The sequence below is a fragment of the Camelus dromedarius genome, chromosome 14 (assembly GCF_036321535.1).
Source record: "Camelus dromedarius isolate mCamDro1 chromosome 14, mCamDro1.pat, whole genome shotgun sequence".
Lineage (NCBI taxonomy): Eukaryota > Metazoa > Chordata > Mammalia > Artiodactyla > Camelidae > Camelus > Camelus dromedarius.
In genome coordinates, this window is record NC_087449.1 from 60,499,528 (window position 1) to 60,521,909 (window position 22,382).

General features: G+C 42.7%; 1 long non-coding RNA gene across 1 annotated transcript; it reads right to left on the reverse strand.

Moving 5' to 3' along the window:
- Window positions 1-1,228: 1,228 nt before the first annotated feature.
- Window positions 1,229-18,891, reverse strand: LOC116156769 (uncharacterized). Its single transcript, XR_004140592.2, has 3 exons — window positions 18,694-18,891; window positions 2,690-2,814; window positions 1,229-2,336 (listed from the first exon to the last, which is right to left on the reverse strand). It is a non-coding gene; the product is annotated as an uncharacterized LOC116156769 (long non-coding RNA).
- Between the last annotated feature and the right edge of the window lie 3,491 nt (window positions 18,892-22,382).

Below are 22,382 nucleotides of genomic sequence, written 5' to 3' on the forward strand. Positions count from 1 at the left end.
GTATCACTTTGTGTCCCCTAACAGAGATAAGGCGTTACCAAAACTTTTGATTTTACCCAGATCGTTGACAGCCAGTGTGGAATTGAAATGGTATGTGCTAGGCCCCTTTGGCTCATGCCTTTGATTTTGTTTATTTTTTGGCATTTGGTGAAGCTTGTGTGTAACTTCTCTTAAAAATATAGAGAAATATTAAATATTAAATATCTCTATTTCAGGAAAGGACAGCTTTTTATGCCAAACTCTGGCACAGGAGGGAATTTAAAACAATAATAGCCTTTTCCTGGAAAAGATAAATGAGTTCCTTTAAATATGGGAAGTTCTTCAAAATATTTTTGGCAGTAGTTAAGCACTCCCACATGCTGTAATAGTCTTTTCCCCTCTGAGGCAAAACTCAGAAGTTCAGCACTTCAGAAATACTGGAGTTCAAAGAACAAATTCTTGCAGCCAATGGTATGTTTCTTAGAAAAATAGAAATACATCTATTAAAAAATGCTTCTGCTTCAATAAATAAAATAAAATAAAATTCTAAGCTCAAAAAAAAAAAAAAAAAAAGCTTCTGAACAATCCAACATTTGTTTGTCCTGCCAGAGTAAAAACTGTCATCCCTAAAACAAGATTCTATCCTGACAGTTTTACAGATTACATGAAACCTGTAGGTTTATCTTTTTGGCATCACAGTTTAAATGGCCTGGTTAGACAATACAGCAAAAAGACTTCTTAAAGTCAATATTTTTATTTGCTTAACAAATAATTTTTGAGCCTCAACCTTGTTCCAGATCCTATTCCAGGTACTTAAGATACATTGCTGATTAAAACAAATCCCTGTAATCATGGAGCTTACTGGGGAGGAGGCAGGGGGCTGGGGGTGGGGAGGAGAGAATGAATATAATATAAAGGAAAATAAAAAGAGCAGTAAGTACTTCAGGGAAATATAGAGAAGGATAAGAAAAAGGAAGCATGTTTTGTCATGTTAAGTAGGGTAATCAGGGTAGGCCTCATTAAGAAGGTATTTAAGACTTGAAGGAGCTAAAACAAATTTTTCTTCTGTATAGCAGCACAGGGAACTATATTCAATATCTTGTAATAACCTTTAATGAGAAAGAATATGAAAACGAATATATATATATGTATATGCATGACTGGGACATTGTACTGTACACCAGAAATTGACACATTGTAACTGTACTTCAATAACAATTTTTTTAATTAAAAAAAATTAAAAGGCACATATAATATTAAAAAAAAAAAAAACTTGAAGGAGCTAAGGGCGCAAACTCTGCGGATATCTAGGGAAAAGTCTCCAGGGAGAGGGCACAGCAAGTGCAAAGGCCATCAGTTAGGTGCATGACTGGCACATGAAAAATAGCAAGAAACCAGTGTGGCTGAAACTATGAGCAAGAGGGAGAGTACAAGAGATGATGTACACCCAGGAGGAAGGAGAGTAGGAGGCAGATCTGTAGAACCTGGTAGGCCATAGGCTTTGGCTTTAACTTGGTGTGGAGGTGTTGCATGATATGACTTAGGTTTTGAGAAGTATTGAGAATAAGAGACCAAGGATAGAAGCAGGAGCCCAGAAGGAGGCTCTTTTCAGTAATCCAAATGAAAAATGGGAACTTCAATGACTAAGGGATCCTGGATACATTCAGAAGGTAAATTCAAGAGGACTTTTTGGTGGATTGAATATAGAGTTGATAAAAAGAGGAGTCAAGGATGAGCCTGAGGTTTTTAACCTGGACAACTAGGAAGATCAAGCTGCAATCAACTGAAATAGGGAACACTGGATAGAACTATTTTCCAGGCGAATATTAAGAGTTTGGTTTTGGACGTGTTCAATTTGAAGTATTTATTAGATAATTCAAGCAGAAACATTAGATAGGCTGTTCGATATGAGTAGTTCAGGAGGAAGTTCTGAAGACATGTATTATATCTGTAATACATAATCTCATGTGAGTATATCAGGGAGTTGTCAGCATATAAATGGCATTCAAAGTCTGAAACTGAATGACATCACTGAGGGAGTCAGTGTTGATGTAGAAGGAAAGACCCAGGAAAGCCCTGAGGCACTTCTCACTTAAGAGATCTCTGACGAAAGGAACTTGCAGAGCAACCTGAGTAGGAACAAACCAATTAGGTAGGAGGAAAACCAAGAGAGGAGCAGTGTCCCAGAAGTCAGGTGAAGAAAGTATTTGAAGGAGGCAATGATTCACTGTGGAATGCTGCTGAGAGGTTACGATGAGGCCTGAGAACTGACCCTTGGAGCAACCTGGAGGTCCTTGGTGATCTTGACACAAGCAGTTTTGGTGGAGCAGAGTGGGCAGAAGCTTGATTGGACTGGACTGAAGAAAACAAAATTAGTCTGAAGTCTAACCTTTGGAAAAGTACTACAGTAGACTTGGAGGGAAAGATGCCAGGGACTATGATGGTATAAAGTACCAAAAGTTTCAGAAAGTTCCTAGATCAGTGCTCAGAAACTCAAAACCTTTAATAAGCTTCTGGAAGAATGTAAAAATTTGCTTGTAGCCTTGTATCTGTTACATAATGATACGAATAATACAGGATTTCTTTGAGAAAGAATACTATCCTATAAAATCTGCAAATTCTGAATGTGGAACTTGTAAGAATTTGGTTAGTAGGACAAATAGTCTAGCAGAGAGATTTTCCTGGAATTTATTTATGCATCAGTGCTCACCAGTCGTCGGAGGCGATTCAGGGAGTCATGCAGTGGTTAGAGATGGAACAAAGCAGACTTTACCCTGGTTTCTCAAGCGTAAACTTCAATAATCACTGATGACTTCGCAGCTTTTCTTGGACTTCCTGTAAAAGTATTAGAATAATGATAACAAACTGACTCCATCACAAAAAAATGGCAATGCCCTAGTAGTTAAGTGCCCAGAAGTTTCCTTTTAACAAATTTTCTCTACCTGTCATATTGGAGCCTGCTCTTGTTCCACAAATCCCCCAAAACAGTTAACTAGTTTGGCTACATTCTTTATTTGAAAATGTATTTATCATCCTGGGTTCAAGTTCCACCTTCAGAATCCTGTGCACTGATACAGACATTAACATTTTTAGCTTCAATTGTATTACCTTGTCATTCCTTATTGGAGCATGTAAAATGCAAAGTATTACATATATTTTATCCTGAAACATTTATACTTAATAATTGTTGAAACAATCTTTATTTTGAAGTATTTATCAATTTGGATGAAGCCTAGCATATTATGTAGTTAAGTTTGTATCTTCTAATTACTCATGAAATATTGTTCCCTCCAGCTTAGAGAGAATAGTTTTCAACTGTTTCCCCTTGTACCAGGACACACTATACTTTTTATTTTTTATTTTGGGGGGAAGGTAATTACTTATTTATTTTTAGAGAAGGTGCTGGGGATTGAACCCAGGACCTTGTGTATGCAAAGCATGCACTCTACCACTTAAGCTATACCCTCCTCTCCAGGACACACTATACTTTTATCAGTTCATACTGGTAAGTGATTAACTGATTCATTTAGGGTTTAGGAAGCCTGTCTCCCTAAAATGGGATAGCAGTATTCCAGGGATTCTGATACATCTGCTTTGTGGGATTTTTCTCATACCTCCTGAGAATCACTGATGTGGAACTTAAAAGATAACTGAGGAACAAAAGACCACTTCCTTAACAAACCAGTTAGTTGACTTGAGATGTTTTTCTGACGGTATGAGCGCATCAGTTGCTGGTGTGGAGGATATGTCATGAAAATTCAACTTCCTTGAGAGGTCCAAGAATACTATTTTTTTTTTAAAAAATGGTTTGTATCTCATTTCTTACTTTGAAAAAGTATAGCATCCAATATATTGGAGAAATTGAAACTATTTGTACAACGATCATGCTGGAGGTTTCTAACCATTGGTTGTAATTCTGCCTTGCGAAGAAATATAAAACCAGTTTTGTTTTTTGGTGACCAGTTCCTCTGAATATTTGAGCTTACTTATCTGTGTGTGAAACATTCCTAGTTCATTTATAAGAAATACTTACTTGACTTAGAAATGAGAGAATGGGAGGAATTTGCTTTTGCTGCAAAAGGAGAGCAGAAAAATGGAGTGAAAGCTGGTGAAGGGTGAGAGGCTGGAGGAATGCAATTGAGAGACGTTTGTTTTTAAGTGGAAGAAAATTACAATACTTTTTTTTTTTAAACAACATTACTGATGCAGTAGAGAATTGCCATGTGTGGGAGAGAGGTGACTGCATATGTGAAGGAATTGGCTTTAGATGGGAGTATAAAATAGTTCATCTTGTGAAAGAACGGAAGCTGGAATGTCTGGGAGAAAATGCTGGTGAGTAGACGTGGTTGAGCAAGTCTATACAAGGAATACCACTAATGTACTAAGAGACAGAGTTGAGATAAGTAGGTTATCTGGGCTTTTTCAACTGAGGATGGGAATAATGATCCAGTACATCAGTCAAACGGTTTTGGATTTACTCTCTATGCTCTTGGGCAAGTCACAAACATTTTTGTTGTTTGTGCTCTTGGTGCCTCTTATTTTCGACTGAATGGTCATTATCTAAAAGAGTGTCTGGCAAACAGGGGTCATTCAATAAATACTCATTGGATTAATTTTCAGAAATTAATCTATTAAATAACTATACTACATATGCTGTATCTACCCCACAGGGTTGTTCCAAAGACCCAGTAAAATGAGAGAATGGATGTAAGAGTGCTTTATAATCTGAGAAATGCTATTCAAATCTAAGATATTATGTTAGGAAGAGTTGGAGTTAAGTCCACAGAGTTTTTTACTCCTTAAATGAGAAACACGATATAAATATGGAAACAGAATCACTGTTAAGTTGGATTTTTTTCCCCTCTGAGGGATATACCAAGACCTAAAGGTTCTGTCTACTGGTTTGAAACTGAGAGATGGAATACAACATTATATAAAATAGGATTTGACCTTATAAACCATGAAACACTACAGAACAGGCAAAAATATACCAGGGTCAGAAAACCAAAACCATCTCAGTCAATTAGCTTTATGTGAATGTCATAAATTAAATTCCAAGTTACGTTTACAATACTGGGCACATGAGTGGTATAATACCTCTCTTTCTCTTTTCTTCTTTGTTTTGTTTTCTGGTAGATCATAATTTCCAACATAAATACAGTATTGGAGTTGTGGATTTACTTTTCTAGGTAACAGAATAAAGTTTTATATTTATAGATGTTTCTGCTGAGGATTTCTTAACATATCCCAAATACATTGGACTATTTTCATGGTAAGTTTGTATGGTCTTCCCATATATTAGAAGACTGTTTTGGACCAAAGTTCTGGCTAAAAATAAAATCAGAAAAAAAAAAATCCCATTCAGCGCATTTCCATTCTCTTGTCATTCTAAGGACTAAAGTAACTAATATACTAAATTGCTAGAGTTGGAAAGCAATTTCCTTTACGCTGAAGTTTTATTCCTGGGAGAAGGCCTAATCTTTAGTCCTGATGGAATACCTGCATGGAGAGTCAGTCAACTCACGCCATGATTTTCAATTTTTCATCATTATCACTGGCGATTAGATATTACATAATTAACCGAGGTCATACAAGAGGATTCAGTGGAGCAATTTAGGATTAAATTTAGAAATTAGACATTAGGAACACACTGGGATTCCCATAAGTGTTTTTGAGTATTGCAGTATGGGGATGCTTAATTAGGCTACCAGCCTCGTTCCTGTGGTTACCCAGCACCCGGCCTTTTAGGATTACTTAGAAAAAAAATACTCAGTTCTCAGAAAATCTCAGAAGTTAAGCTCAGGCTGAGGAAAAAATATGCTGAGTAATACAACTTCTTGTAAAGACAGAAGTGCAATATGTGTTTTTCTAATTAGCCCCACCAGATTTATTCTAGGCATGATTATGAAGCTAATCTCTGGGGATTTATGCATTCTCAGTGAAATTTCCCTACACCATCTGATGTGCTAGTCCACCTGTACAGATTTCCCATGGTCCAGTTCTGGGTCACATTGAAGGATTGTGCCACCTGGTCTTAACCTACTTTTTCCCCCTGCCACCTCAGTAAACAACAACCGTGGTGACACCCACAACACATATCTGCCCTCACAGTAACACCAGCCCATCTTCCATCTTGCACAGGGCGCCTTTTAATCTGAGGGATCTCAAAGCCCATTGCAAACATTAATTATACTTCATAAATACTTCATTGATACTAGGCTGCAAGCCTCACTAGCCACACTTTATGATTAGACATCCCCAAAATGAAGAGATGGAACCTCTTCATCAGCCCACTCAGAACGAAGACAAATCTGGGTCATGAGCACAGCTCCACTGCCTACTTAAAACTGTCCCTAAGGCTCTCAGAGAACTCATTTCCTCTCCATATTCCCCTATACTCAGAAAATAGGGTTTTGGGTTTTTTTTTTAATGCGTGGGTGCTTTTCTCTGAAATGCCTACCTTTTTTTCGCTGCCAATTTGGCTTCTGTTCTTTCACTTGTAGCTAGATATGGAGATGTTCTGTGTTTGAACTCACCTTTGGCAACTGGTCCAAAAAAAAATGAAAATGTCTTACATTTACACTAGTATGTATGCATGTCATCATCAAAAGCAATTCAGGCCTGGGGGGAGGCTTTATTATTTAATGTAATATACTCAAAATACTATTTCAACGTGCAGTCAACATAAAAACTATTAATACTTTTTTTGCTATATTATACTTCAATATTCAGTGTGTATTTTTAAAAATAATTCTACTGAGGGGGGAGGGTGTAGCTCAAGTGGTAGAGCACATGCTTAGCATGCATGGGGTCCTGGGTTCAATCCCCAGTACCTCCTCTAAAAATAAATAAACCTAATTACCTCCCCCCAAAATAAAAAATAATTAATACAATAATAAATAAGTAAAATCTTTTTTAAAATCTTTATTTTAAAAAAGCAATTCAGGTCCCTTTTGACCTGCTTTCTTTTTTCCCTTTTATCCCCCCAAGGACAGAACAATGCACTGATTCTATTTTAGTTATCACTTGGATAAGAAGTTGCATTCTGGAGTCACCTTAGCCAGTGCTGCCCCCTCCAGGTTACAGACACAGCCGCCCCTAATAAAACCTAGGTTAGGCCTGTGTGTGAGACTCTTAGATAGGCAAATAAAAGGACTGAGCAGTCATTGTCATGATAAAGAGAAGCTTTTGCTTACCTGCTTTTTTTGTGATAGTGTAGCAAAAAGAACACTTAACAGGGCACCAAAGAGGACTCACTTCAGCCACTGGTGGTCTGTGTGATCTCAGGCCCATCATTTTCTCTCTTAGTGCCCTAGTTCCCTCCCACAGGACGGGAACTACTGGTCTAGTACAGGGGTCAGCCAGTTTTTTCTGTAAAAGGCCAACTAATACTATTTGGGACTTGGTGGACCATTTAGTTACTGTGGCAATTCTGTCGTTGTAGCTCAAAAGCTGCCACAGACAAAAATGTAAGCAGACGAGTGTGGAGGTGTTTCACAGAAACTTTCTAACAGACGCTGAGCTTGGAGTTTCACATGATATTCATGTCATGAAGCGTTATTCTTTCAAAAAAATTTTTTAATCATTTAGAAATGTAGAAACCAGGGGGTAGGGTATAGCTCAAGTGGTAGAGCGCATGCCTGGCATGCACAAGGTCCTGAGTTCAATCCCCAGTACCTCCTCCAAAAATAAATAAATAAATAAATAAATAAATAAATAAATAAATAAATAAACCTAATTACCCCCCTCCCCCAGCCAAAAAAAAAAAAGTAAAAAAAATAAAAATAAATAAAAATGTAGAAACCATTTTTAGCTCCCAGGCTATAGGAGAAAACAAACAACAAACATAAAACAACAAAACAAAACAAAACAAAAACAGGCAATGAGTGAGATATGGCCCAGGACTGAAGTTTGGATAATCTGAGAGCTGTTCCAATACAATCTTCTACAATTTAAAAAGTTGACTTAACTATAGCTCTTTTTTATTTTTTTTCTTGGAGGATGACCTAGTACATGCTTATTCAATGGGATATGTAGGGCGTTAGAAGACATCTTGCCCCTGAAAAGATTTCTGCCAGCCTCACACTGGTCAACTCAAATATTAGCAGCTCTGCTTCTGGGGTTGCGCTGCCCAAGACCGTCCAAGCTACAGGTGGTACTGGGTACTTGAAATGTGGCTGGTCTACACTGAGTGTCCTGTAAGTATAATGTGCATACCAGATCCTGAAGACTTAGAACTTAAACTATCTCATTAATATTTTATATACGGCATATGTTTTAAAAAACATTTTTGATATATTGAAATTTTTTTTGGTGGGAGGAGGTAATTAGGTTTACTGACTTATTTGCTTTTAGAGAAGGTACTGGGGATTGAACCCAGGACCTTGTGCATGCTAAGCATGCACTCTACCACTTAAGCTATACCCTCCTCCCGACATATGGAAATTTTTACATTAAAATTAACTTTATCTGTCTCTTTTTAAAAAAAATATTTTTTGTCCAACTATTTTATTTTTATTTAATTTTTGGGAGGAGGTAATTTGGTTTATTTATTTACTTTTTTTTTAACTTTTTTATTGTTTTTATTTTTGGAGGGAGGTAATTAGGTTTTTCTTTTTTAAATTTACTTATGTTTTTTAATGGAGGTACGGAGGATTGAATCCAGGACCTCTTGCATGCTAAGCATACACTCTGTCACTGAGCTATACCCTCCCCCACTATCTGTCCCTTTTTAATTATTAAATGTGGGTACTAAAACATTTTAAATTACATGTTTGGCTCACATTATATTCTTACTGAAGAGCACTGCTCCAGAAGTTTACCTGTTTCATTGATTTAAGACTTGTCCCACATTCAAGGAGGGAGGGAAATAGCTCATTAGTAGGGCTTAGTGTGCATTGTCCTGGGCTCAGTCCCCAGTACCTCCATTACACAAAAAAGAAAAAAGATTTGTCCCATACTCAAATGCAGTATGCTTGCATTTGCAAAAATACATTTAACTTTATCGTCATTGTGTGTGTCTGGAAATGGAAGGTGGGGAGTCAAGATATGACTAAATAAATAAAGTTGGGGTGAAATAAGGCAGAAACAAGCTTCTACCCACTCAGCACTTTTTTAGAGTTCTGCCCCTAACATGCTGGGGTTCATGTGACAGTCTTCTTTAAGGAACAAGCACTCATTTGGAGGTCAGGATAAGTGGGTCTCAGCTTAGCCTGCAGCTCACTAGATCAAGCGTAAGCCATTTCACTAAGTTTCCTCCTCTGCAATATGAGGATAAAAACCGCCCTGCATACCTCACAGAACTAAGAGTGTGTGTGAGAGCTCGTGAGCTCCATGATGCCCCGACAGTGTCCAGAACGCAAGTGGCATTGACCTTGTTGGATTAGCCACTCCAGCCTTCCACTGTCTAGCAGGTTGTACTCTTTCCTTCAACCAGTGTTGCTGCTGCCCCCTAACATCCCCACACCCCGACTTGCAGTTACAGACCAAGGACCCACCCTTGCTCGAGTGACAGCTAATCCAAGCCTTCCAACTTTAAGTGGCCCAAGTCACGTAGGCTGACTCACTAAACCATACCTATCAGCTCCAAGGAGTGCCTCGATGGGTTAAACCCACATACCTCATCCAGTTGAAAAACAGCCACCATTCCTTGCAACAGTAATTCAAATACACAATGCTTAGTCCCACCTCTGGACTTTACCTTTGCTGTTTCCTCACCCGTCATGCTCTGTCCAGAGATTTGCACATGGCTCCTTGACATCAATCAGATCTCAGCTAGCACAGCCTGAGGCCCTTTGTGACCATCAGGAATGTTCCCACACCATTGCCCCCATCTTTCCCTTGCATTATTCTTCTTTGTGCTTATCTCTACCTGCAATCTCGTTTACTTGTTTCTGTCTCCATCTCCTACTGGAATGTAAGTTTCAGAGCCTAGAAGAATGTCTGGCAATAGGCACTCAGTGAAATGAATCTCTCCAGCCTTCTCCCTCTCAGCTTAGCCACCTGCCAGAGCATCCATGCTCCAGCCAGACCAGTCTCAGTGCTACCCCAACGAATGATTGTGCCTTTCATGCTCCAGGGTTCCTCTGAGTGCCCTGTGATTACTTCTAGGACCATACAATGTGTTTTTGTTGTTGTTTTTTTTAATTTCTTTTATATATATATTTTTATTTATTTATATTGGTGGGGGGAGGTAGTTAAATTTACTTATTTATTTTTAGAGGAGGTACTGGGGATTGTACCCAGTACCTGTTGTATGCTAAGCTTGAGCTATACCACTTGAGCTATACCCTCCCTCCTGTGTTTTTTTTTTTAATTATCCATTTCTCAAACACTATATCAGAACAGTTCGGAAAAGCAGGAAATTGTCTAGGTAGTTCAAATAGAATGGATTTTATGTAGGCAACTGACTGCAAAAGGGTTGAGAGGGCTGGAGGAGCAGATAGAGGAAGGAGTCCAGAAGTCCCTCTGGTCATGATGTTGATGGGCCATCCTTGGGTCAGGTTTCCACTTACTCCAGTGGATCACTGCCCTGGAACAAAGAACAGCCTACCCTGTTGTGCACTGAACCAACCAGTGTCACCTTGAAGAGCTGGTCACTTGCCTGACACCAAGATAGTATTTCAGAATTTCTTTAGGACTGAAATTCTGATTTAGGTTTGTATCTGCCCCACAAATACACTTAGCAAATGGTTGCTCAATTGAATCCTCACCTTGGATAATATTGTCCATTACCACTTGCCACACAAATGTATTTTTCTCTTGCCTTTCTCCTTCCCAATCTGACTCACCTCTCCAGCTCCACCTCCAGATTCACCTCCAAGAACGTATCCCTCTCCAGCCCCCACTGGTCTCTGAGGTCTTACAGCATTTTCTTTGTTGTCACTCATTTTGGCCTTTTTTCTACACACAGTCATGCTCTTCATGTCTTGTCTCCCTAACTAGATCATACAGTCCAGAGGGCAGGAACTCTTCCGTGTAGAACTTTCCAGTTGAAAGAGATCTTAGTGTCTATCTGGTCCAACCTCTCACCTAACGTCGGAATCCCCTGCCGACATCTCTGACAACTTCTGGTTAGGTCTCTTGAAGACCTCCGGTTCCGGGGCCCTTCTTACTTAAAGAAGTCTGGCTGGATGTAGGAATATAAGAAGATGTTAAATACAGTGTTGCTGAACTCATGCTGCTTCTCTTACCACTGAGTCAGCCTTTGGCTGGATGGGGAATGCAGAAGAGGAAGGACACTCAGGAATGAACAACTTTTTGGCTCAAAGTGTTGGGAAATGCTTCCAACAAGCTTTTGTCCAGGCTGTGATTCATGTGCTGGGATTCAGCTCTTACCCCATGTTATTAGGGTAAGTGAATTACAAAACTTACACTCAGATCTCTCCTTTTTCTTGATTAGGAAAGACCACGGAGAGTAATCACTCAGGATGACATTCATGCTGAGGGCTAGACAGATGTCTCTTCCATAGAACTAACCTTCAGCAGGAGCTCTGCAGCTTACAAAGCCCTTTCCAATACCTCAGCTCACTGGAACTTTTTGACAGAGGCAGTATTATCCTAACATTATAAAGGAGGAAACTGGGACTCAAATTAAGTGCTGAGGGTGGCAGAGTTAGTGTGCAAACTCAGGTCTTCGGGGTTCAGAAAGTCTAGTGGTCTGTGTGTTTTCCCTAAGATAGACAGTTGTTCATCTAAAAACACCTGCCACTCTAGGTAGAGCTCACTCTGGTGCAAGGGTGGAATTTGGCCCTGGAGAAAGAATCAGGGTCAACAGCTAAGTATGGATGCAGATTCCTCAGACGCCCGGAGTCCCAGACAAATGGCAGGGCCCAACCGAAGACGTCTCTAATCTTCCAGTCTCCCTCTGTAATTAGAGAATTAAATACATTCCTCAAATTCCCCTGGCCCAATGCTGTGAAATGTTAGCCTCTGTGCCAGGACTGGCCTTGGTGTCTAACAGGTGTTGCTTCCTGGGTAACAAGATTTCAGAGGCTCTTTGACGATGCTCCTGGCCTCCCCCCGCCCCCCACTGCAGTGGCTACCTCAAACTGAAATGTCACTGCTGGAGCTTCTCTTCTTTTGCCTTCAGTGTGATCCCTGTTAAGTTCTAAAACACCTTGGGAGTGATATCATTTTAACACCATTAGCAATCACAAATCTGGGTGAATGAGTTGCAGGGTTTTTCCTGAGGGTAGTGTAGGTTGTTTTTTCATGGAAAAATAAAACATATTACACAAGCAATAACTATTCATTGCAGAAAGGTAAGCCTCACTTATAGAACAGGTAGAGGAGCCCCAGAGCAGATCTGTACCAATACAGAAACTCTTCTAAAGGAAAGGCCAGGGCAGGGGTTCCTCCTACCTTGGTCTTGGGGCAGAACACCTGAGCACCTGTCCTTTTTTTTATTACTAGCTTTATATGGATGTCCATACAAACAGATATATGTATAGGAAAGTACACAAATTGTATGTATACAACTTGATACGTTTTCATAGATATATTGATTAAGAAGGTATGCACTTAACATAAAAATTATTTTTAAATGAGAATAACAATAAAAAGAAAGGACTGTTGAACACAAAATTTGAGATAGTGATTTTCCCTGGTTGAGGACTCAGGGAATGGGACAGAGAAAGACAAATTATCAGTAATGTTCTAATCCCTAAATTCAGCAGCAAGTTTACAGTTTATTATGCTTCCTGATGTGTGTTACATATATTCTTTTGTACCTCCTAAAATCAACTTAAGGTCCTATGGTCTAGGGGCACTCTGCTTAAAGACAAATTAACCCTGCATATTTCAAATACTCCCAGGAGTGTTCCAGTAACTGATCATCTCAACTCATCCAAAAACAAAACAGAACTTTCTATGAAGAAAGGAAAAAGGAAAGTATATGATACATTGTAAAACAATTCAACGTAAAGATGTTATTTTTATCTTTTTTTTACGGATTGCAAATATAATGTATAATACGTAACATTTAAGCACTATATAAATACAAAACAGAAAAAAAATCTTCCCAGAGATTACCACCCATCAACAATACGGTGTGTATTCCTCAACTTTTTCTATAGGTAGGAATATTATTATTGATTTTTGCAAAAATGGGATCATTTTAGGGGGGAGGGTATAGGTCAAGTGGTAGAGCTCATGCTTAGCCTGCATGAGGTCCTGGGTTCAATCCCCAGTATCTCTGATAAAAAAATAATAATAATAAATAAACCTAATTCCACCCCTCCAATTTTTTAAAACGGGATTATTCTAGAGAAACTCTTCTGAAACTTGCTTTTTCAATCAGTAATAGTCTTTTGAACAGCCTTTTCCCTCATCATGTTGTTCAGAGAGAAGAGCGGATGGAGGTGGAAAATGCTTTCCCCTTTCTCCCCACAGATCCCCACCACACTCATCTCCCAAAATCCAGCTCAGATACGACCTCCGTGAATTCATAGAACGCCAGGGTCAGGGGGACCCCACTAATCTGCTAATCTGCCCTGGGAGCCATTATGCCTTATGGAATTCAGTCTTTCTTATAATTAAATCCCATTGTGTGTCTGCACTTGATTTCACATAAGTGAGGATATCATATATCCACTCATTTCACCAAAATTTAGGAGTTATTAACCACTATATATAAAACAGATTAAAAAAACCAAGTTTCTCCTGTATAGCACAGGGAACTATATTCAATACCTCGTAGTAACCTATAATGAAAAAGAATATGGAAAACGACTGAAACATTATGCTGTACACCAAAAATTGACGCATCGTGATTGACTATACTTCAATTAAAAAAAAATGTGTGGAGTGCCTACCATGTGACAGTCAGTGGTGAAGTGGATGGAGAAGATCTCTGTTTTGTGACACATATTCTAAAAGGGGGCATTTGGCAAATTAGGAAATAAGTAATAATATTTCTGGGTTTTTTTGTTTGTTTGGGTCTTTTTTTGGGGGGGTAATTAGACTGAATTTATTTTTAGAGGAGGTACTGGGGATTGAACCCAGGACGTTGTGTGTGCTAAGCATGTGGTCTACCACTTGAGCCATATGCCCTCCCCCTTGACTATTTCTGATAGAGGTAAGCGTGGGGATGAAAACAAACCATGTGTGTGATGTGACGGAGCGATCACACAGGGGTAGGCACTGAACATTACCTACTGTGGCCGATACTCACAGGCGGGAGTGAAAGAAGACAACATACCAGACAATTTTGTGTCCCATTACCAGGCCATGCAGCCTGTGGCAAGAATGTATTTATAATTCCCATCATCTTGTGGCTGCATAATTGCATTGTGATTTGTCTATGTCTTAAAAAGAATTTGTTTAATGTAAACATCTAAAATGTACTATAATTTAAGAGTATGAACATTTTATTTCTTAAGTTGTTTTAACCACTGTATGTATTTATTTACCTTTTCAGTGGAGGTACTGGGGATTGAATCCAGGACCTCACTCATGCTAAGCATACACTCTACCCCCCAAACTTGTAATTATACACTGTCAACTCCTTGAAGGCAAGAAGTCCTAATGTTCTGTCCACTGCTGCGTTAACATTTGTTGGGGAGATCATTACCAAGAAGTTCACCACCATGCCTTCTAGCCTGTGTGGGATAATGAGGCCGGTAAATCGCCCAAGAGAGAGAGCCAGATTTGGGACTGACTTATTTCTCCAGATTGCTCCGAGAACACAGCCCAGCTCTCCCTTATCCAGTGGTTTTGGTTATCCTCTCCTGAGTGTGTGATCAGTGTGGGTTGGTAGTCCATGAAGCCTGAGCCAGAGAGAGACCCCACCTTCTAGAGACAAGCCTGGATGTTGGGAGGTGATGGACTGATTCAAGGGACAAGCCCCTGGCATCAGCAGGGCTTCTGACGTTGGTCCTTAAGGAGACAGCAGAGAATGGGGCATTTGGTCTCTAAAGCAGATCACCTATTTCCCACTTGTGGTCACAGTTGCCAGACACTGTTTCCACCGTTCACATGATGTGTGGGAGAAGAAAAGACAAACCAGGCTTAGCAGGTGTACTGGCACCCGGACTGTGGGCCAGAGGGGAGCCTGCACGTCACCCTCTTGTTTGTTTTTGTTTCAATTACTCAAGTGCGTGTTTGTCTTAGTCCATTTGGGCTGCCATGATGAAATATCATAGCCTGAGTGGCTTATAAACAACAGAAATTTATTTTCTCACAGTTCTGGAGACTGGGAAGTCCAAGGTCAAGGCACTGGCGTATTTGGTATCTGGTTAGGGACGTTTCTGGGGCCTCTCATAAGGGCACTAGTCCCATTCACCAGGGCTCTGACCTCATGACCTAATCACCTCCCCAAAGGCCCCACCTCTTAATATTAATCATCTTGGGGGTTAGGATTTCAACACATGAATTTGGGGGGAACATAAACATTCAGCCCATTACAATGTTCATTGTAAAAAGTTAAAGCAATATGTATTTTAAAGTAAGCAAATGATAATTTTCAAATTTTTTGCCACTATAAATTATGCTGGAATAAACATCCTTATAAACATCCTTTTCTATTCATGCTTGCATACGTAGAAAGAAGTTTGGGTGATTATTCTTTTAAAATTGTTTATTTTTATTATTCCTAAAGAAATTCATGGTAATAGTAAAAAAGTCAGAATGAAACAATGGAAGAGGAGACTCACCCACACTTCAATCCCAGTTCCAATCCCCAAGTAATTAATATGTGATCTTACAGACGTTTCTCTACCTGCATTCAAACATTTTTTTTAACAGAAATGGAATCATCCTACGCAGAACATTCTGCAACTTGCTTTTTTACTTGCTGCCTCAAAATGTTTAGGTTCATTCATTCAACAAATATTTGTTGAACCCCTGCTGTGTGCGTAGAAGTTAGGGACCCAGCAATGTTCGAGTCATCAAAGAATTTACATTCTAGAAGATTGGATAGACATGACAGGAAACAAACGAGAAGTAGTAATGAAAGCCAAGAAAGAAATGACAGGTGATAGAAGTTAACAGGAAGTCAGTTTCTACGGTTTTATGTCATCTTTCAGCAATTCCATGGTGTGCAATGGAGTTTCTAGCTTCTCTCTGTTATAAATGCTGCAGCACGGAACATCTTTGTCACATAAATTTGCATGTCTGTAGGAGCAGATCCTAGGGTTTAGATATCTTAAACCTCTTTTCTATCTAGGGCCAGCAACTGTTTCCATATCCAAGGCTGAAAGGCGAGTCCAGTGAACCATCAGGATGTGGGAGGCCACGGGTAGTGGGGAGTGGGCGCTGAGTTTGGAGTCAGACTGCAGAACGAGCCATAGTGCTGCCATTTGCCTGGTCACCATTTGCAAAGTGGGGATGACCTTCTAATCTTACTGTAAGGACGAAATATTATTGCTTCCTCTCACTCTCTTCCTGGAACAGGCAAATATATTTTGTTTTTTCACTCATCTACTCATCCAACAATTGTAAGAAATCCAACCAACTACACCCAACAAGGATAAATTTCCCTAATGCATGGTGGCAGAACTGTCAAGTGCCATTTCATTCCCTTGTGTAGGAGGGAAAGAGCCTTGCTATTTACATCATGGTTTGGGCACCAGCTGCATTGACGTCACCTGGGAGCTCATTAGAATTGCAGGATCTCAGGAGCCCACTTCAGTATTTGCATATTCACAAGATCCCCACCTAGGAATTTTTTCCCCCACCTCCCAGGATTTCTTATGCACATTTTAGTTTGAGAAGCCTTGGTTTCGAGTAGAAGATAAATGGCAGGTAGAGTTAAATATCTCTTTATCTCAACTAGGAATTGGAGAGGGAGTGACCTAAAACATTCTTCTGGGTTCAGTTTGGCCTTGTTGCATGGACTACGAACATCATGTTATTTATTCTTTCGGGGAGAGAACTCAAAAAACCAGATCATTTCCTTAATCCTATTTCTCTAACCAGGTGTGGAAACCCAGCCCGTCTCAAGACCTTGAGCTCTTAGGGTTGGAAGGGCCCTGAAAAATCTTCATTCCAGCTCAGTCCTCTGCCCCACCCCATTTCACAGGCCAGGCCGAGAAGGGCGGGTGGCAATTTGCTCAGAATCACACACCAACCGGTGGTGGCCTCAGTCTCGGCTCCCAACCCATCCTTACCTCTTCCCTATCTCAAATTTTGATCCATTATTTTTTTTTTCTATGGATTCAGCTCATCTTTGTAGAAAAAAAATTTTAATTGGTTTCCTGAAAAGGAATTATGTGCTTATTGTAAAGAATTCAAACGATGTAAAAATTGTCCCAACAATTCCACTCCTAGGTATATACCCAAGGGAAATGAAAACATATGTCTACATAAAAACCTGTACATGAACATTTATGGCAGCATTGTTCACAATAGCCAAAAACTGCAAACAACCTAAGTGCCCATCATCAACTAATGAATGGGTAAACAAAATGTGTATTCATGCAATGGACTATTACTCAATAAAAAAAAAGGAATAAAGTGTTGGTACAAGCTAAACATGGATGAACCTTGAAAACATGCTAAGTGAAAGACGCCAGACACAAAAGACCATGTATTGATTCCATTCATGGAAACATACAAAATAGGCAAACCCATGGGAATTGGATTAGTGATTGTCAGGGGCTGAGGGGATGGGGAAATGGAATATGGGGTTTCTTTTTGGGGTTATCAAATGTTCTGAAATTAGATAGTAGTGATGGCTGTACAATTCTGTGAATATACCAAAAACGACTGTTAAAAAAAACTTTATAAGGCTGAATTTTGTAGTATGTATATTATAGCTCAAGAAAGTGGTTATTAAAATAACAAGGCAGAAGGAGGGAAGTCAAATATCCTTTAAGTCACGGCACCCCAGGCTGCCTCAAGTGCCCACTCATTCACTCCATTAATGTTCACAGAGGAACTGTCCCCTGAAGCCTGTGGGCTGAGGATACAATGTGGAGCAAACAGCTCACTTCCTGAGAGCAACAGTCACCCCAAGGTTCAGAGCCCCATGACCAGGGCCGGCACTGCCCCCGTAATTTCCACTGACAGACCTCTGCCCCTCACCTACGTCCTTCCCTCTAGGGCCCCAACCCCATCCATTCCGGGCTCACGCCCTGCCCACTGTCCCTCAGCCCTTTTCATCCCTGCCCTCCCTACCCGGGGGCTCTACAACCTTCCCACTCTTGAGGAAGCCCGGACACTAGCCAAACCCAGCTCTCTGCCCCTCTGCACCTGCGCCTGGGCACCTGGATGTGGCTGGAGGAAGACAAGCCACCCTGCCAGCCGTCCCACTTTAAATCCGCAGCCTGAGTCCTGAGTGGGCCCTAGGTGCTGTCTGGATGTCACAGCCATCCCGTCCCCCTGACTGTGGGAGTCTCTTCCCTCTGTGAAATGGAGACACTAACATTTCCGCCTCCTGGGGCTGTTGGCTGCGTTAGCACCTGGCACATAGTAGGCCCTTAGTGCATCCACTGGGGTCCTTATCTCTGGTCCTCTGTCCAGGGGCTCCCTGCTGGCCTGACCACCAAGGAGAGCCTCCCTGATGCCACTGTTCTGTTCTGCTGGCTGGGCAACCTTGGGTTCTTTGCCATCTCGGATCATGCCCCAGAGGGAGGCGGGCGGGGACGCGGCACAGGGCAGAGAGGAGCGGGGCTGGGCTCAGCCGTGCGAGAGGGAAGGTTACAACTTCCTGCCGCCAGTGTCCACGTGACGGGGCGAGCTTGGGTCAGACCCTGGGCCAAAATGGAAACTTACCAGGGCCTCAGAAAGGGTGTGTGGAGGAGTTGGAGGTGCAGACGGCGGGCACCCCAGTCTGGGCCCGCGAGGAGGAGGGCCGCACCCAGGAATCCAGGCTGCGCCTCCCTCCGGAGAGCTGAGATCAAAGCCCGGAGGAAGGAGGAAGTGTGAGCCTGGCTCCCCAGTGACTCACTTCATCCTTGGGGCAAGTCAGCTCTCACCCCTGCAGGAAGCCTGCCGCCCCCGCCACCCCCACGCCGCCCCCCGCCGGCCCCGCCCCCCTCAGGGGATCATCTGCCCCGGGTGGGCCTATTCACAGCGCTGACCCAATTTGCCTGCCCACACCCTTCATTCCTCCACCTCAGGTGTTTGCAGACACCTGCCTGGGTCCATGGGCAGGTCTTAGAAGATAATAGAGACAGTGGGAGGGGCGGGAAAAACCCTGCTCTGGAAGTCAGGACACCTGGGCGTGGCACCACCCGGCTGTGTGAGTCTGGGCAGACTCACACTCTCTCTGGGCTCCAGTCTCCACTTTTGTGAGAATGGGAAGCTGCACTCAATGTCGTTGGGTTCCTGGGCTCTGGAATTCTACCCGGGCTTGGGGTTGCTCCAACTGGCCATTCCCCTCAAGGACAAAGTCCCATCCTCTCCACACAGCCCAAGAGGCCCTTGAAGGTTTGGGCCTGCCTTTGGTTGAACCTCATCCCTGCCCTTTCCCGCACCCCCAGCCACACCCAGCTGCCTAGCTCAGAAAGCAGGCGTCTGGAATGCTCTGGAACAGCACCTGGGGGGCCGAGCCCCACTCGTCCCACAGTGGACATCCCTCTCTCTGACTTTCTCCTCCTGACCTTCTGGTTGTGTGCGTCCCTCGGCAAAGGCTGTCTGTTTTCTCTCTTCTTCATTAAACTGAGTTCTGCGGCCAGCACACAGAAGGGGTTCAAATATTTTATGAATGAATGAATGAATGAACAAATGAATGAAGTGGAACTCCAGGCAGCTGGAGCCTTTGTGTCCTTCGCATAGCGTTTCTTGGCACAGCCCCCCAGAGCTCTGCCCTGCCCAGGGTTGGGGTGCTGGTGGAGCTTGTAGCTTTTCAGGGGAGGTTCCAGCTGGGCTCAGCCAGGCCACAGTCCCAAGCTGCCTGGCCCATGACTCACAGGCCCCAAACAAAGTTTTCATAACCCTCCCTGGCGGTTCTGAATCTGCCTTCTGATTAGGCCTTCAGGCTAATACCTCTCAGGTTTCTCTCCTGCTCCACCCAGTCTCTCCGTCTGAATTTTAAATTTGCAAGATCCTCACTGGTTTTAAAGGACCAGCTCAAGATTCCTGAGTTGTGTTGTATTTTCCTTCCCAGGGAATCCTTGTCCTGTTTACGGAAAGGAAAAAAAAATTGCCACCCACACTGACTAAAAGTCACCTTGATTCTCTGAGACCCCCTCACCACCCACCCCTCGTTTGATAACTGTCTCCGGGTTGGGGCACTTCCCCCACCCACCCCAGGACTCCCAGGCCAACCAGAGTTGGCAAATGCCAGCCCCTAAGCTTTGTTTACACTGCCTGCCTGGCCACAGCCATTTGGGGCCACTGGGGGATCGCTCTGGTCCTGGGAACAATCAGAAAATCACATAAATTAGGTGGGGTCCCCCTCCTCGCCTTCCCTGCCCTCTCCCCCATCAGTGGATCCCCTCCCCTCTTCCCAGACACCTCCCCTCCTCCCAGACACCTCCCCTCCTCCCAGCCAAACATCCCAGCTCACAGGAAAGCTCTCATCCTTGTGTCCTTGGGTCAATGATGGGCAGTGCCTTTCAGAGCCCAAGGCTTCTCTCCTTTGTCTGGTCACTTTTTAAAAATAATACACTCAATTTTGGAATAATTTTAGATTTGCAGAAGTGTTGCAGAAAATCACACAGAGAGTTACCCTGCACCCTTCACCAGTTTCCTTTTTGATAACATCTCACATAACTACAGCATGCTGGTCCAAACGAGGAAACCAACAGTGGTACAAAACTATTCACTAAACTTCAAACTTTAACCAATTCCACCAGTTTTTCCACTAATATCCTTTTTCCATTCCAGGCTCCAGTCCAAAGAACCACACTGCATTTAGTCATATGCTATTTGTGATGATGAAAGTATAATTATCTCTGTTTTACAGATGAAGGAAAAAGAGATTGGAGAAGTGAGTGACTGACTAGGAGGTGAAAGGCGTGGAGGAAAGGCAGGAGGTCCTGGCATTAAGAGCCCGATCCACTCCTGGCATGAGCCTTAGTTTCCTTGTCTGAAGGATGGATCATAAGTAATTATTTCATGGGAGTGAGGACTAAATGAGGTCACGTCTATGGGCATCCCCTGCCCATGAGATGGTAGCAGTTGTTACTACCACTAATGTCAGCTTATCGTTGCTGAGAAGGCCTGATTTCCTCAACTCCAAGTTCCTGTTACGGGTTATGTCTACAGGAAGCCCTGCCCCTCACCCTCTGGGCACCTTTGCTGGGGAAGAGGACAGGCCCTTCCAACCTTGCTTTGACCAGGTCCTAAAGATGGAGAGTTTAGAAATCCTGGGGTGTGGTCCCACTGTGGCCGCTGGCTGGGCCTGGCATCTCCTTGAGCCTCAGCTTCCTTAGGAGTAAGATGGGGATGTGGGAGAAGGACCAGGTGGGGCAGGGCCCCAGGAAGCAGGGAGCAGCGCCCCAGGAAGCAGGGAGCAGCACCTGGCCGGCCTCCCAGCAGCTGTCAGTGCGGGCCGTCCCCGTGCCCTGGAGCAGCCGGCGGTCATGGCCTGGGCCTCCCGCTCAGGCAGGACTGCTGTCGCTGCAGGTCTACCTCTGAGTGGGTCCCCCTGCCAGGCAGGCTTCCTACCCCTGCTGAAACCCTGTCAGGGACCATCAGTCCTCACCAGCTCTCCAGCCGCATCCCAAACAAGAACTCAGGAAAGTCAGTTCCCTCTGCACTTCCTGACCCTCAGACCTAGAGAGCTTGTGTTTTAAGGTCAAGGTCCAAAGGGAGAGCCAGGCCTTGCCAAGACCTTGTTCTGTCCACCTGTGCAGAGTCCCCCCCACCCCATTCAGTGACTGCTCTGGGGGGCAGCTGCCACCTGCCTGCTGCATCTTAACTGCTTAATGAGGATGCTCGCAGGCCACCCGTCACCCTCCCTGGCTGAAGGAGCATCCATAAACACCTGATGAAGGAAGGTTTAAAAGATGATTTTCAAAAAAAAGGTGAAATCATGACTCCCATACAAATAAAAAATGAACCTGCGTTAAACATTTCAACTAACAAGGGAACTAGGTGGATGTTATAACCGGCAACAGAAGAACATTCACGTTTATAGGTCAGGAATATTGAAATGAATGTGTGGCTGGAGGCAAAACTAGTTTTTCCACAAGAGGATGCGGGGTGGGAGGTGTCCTCTAAGACAGGACAGAACTGATCAGTTACCTACAATTTACAGAGCTGTAAAAGAGCCCAAAGACAATGAAAGGCTAGCATCCAAGACCCGGGAAGACTGCTGCATGGGGACAGTCTAGTTTTCCGCTGATGTGCACATTTTTTTCTGTAACAGGAAGGTCAGGAGTAGGGTGCCCTCCGTGGTCTCTAAGTTGACGATCATTCACGAGATTAGTGTGATTCACACACCATAAGTGCAAGAACCTTCCTGAACTCATGGGGGAAAGTACATCTCACTTGTAGGCAAGAGGTCTGCAGCC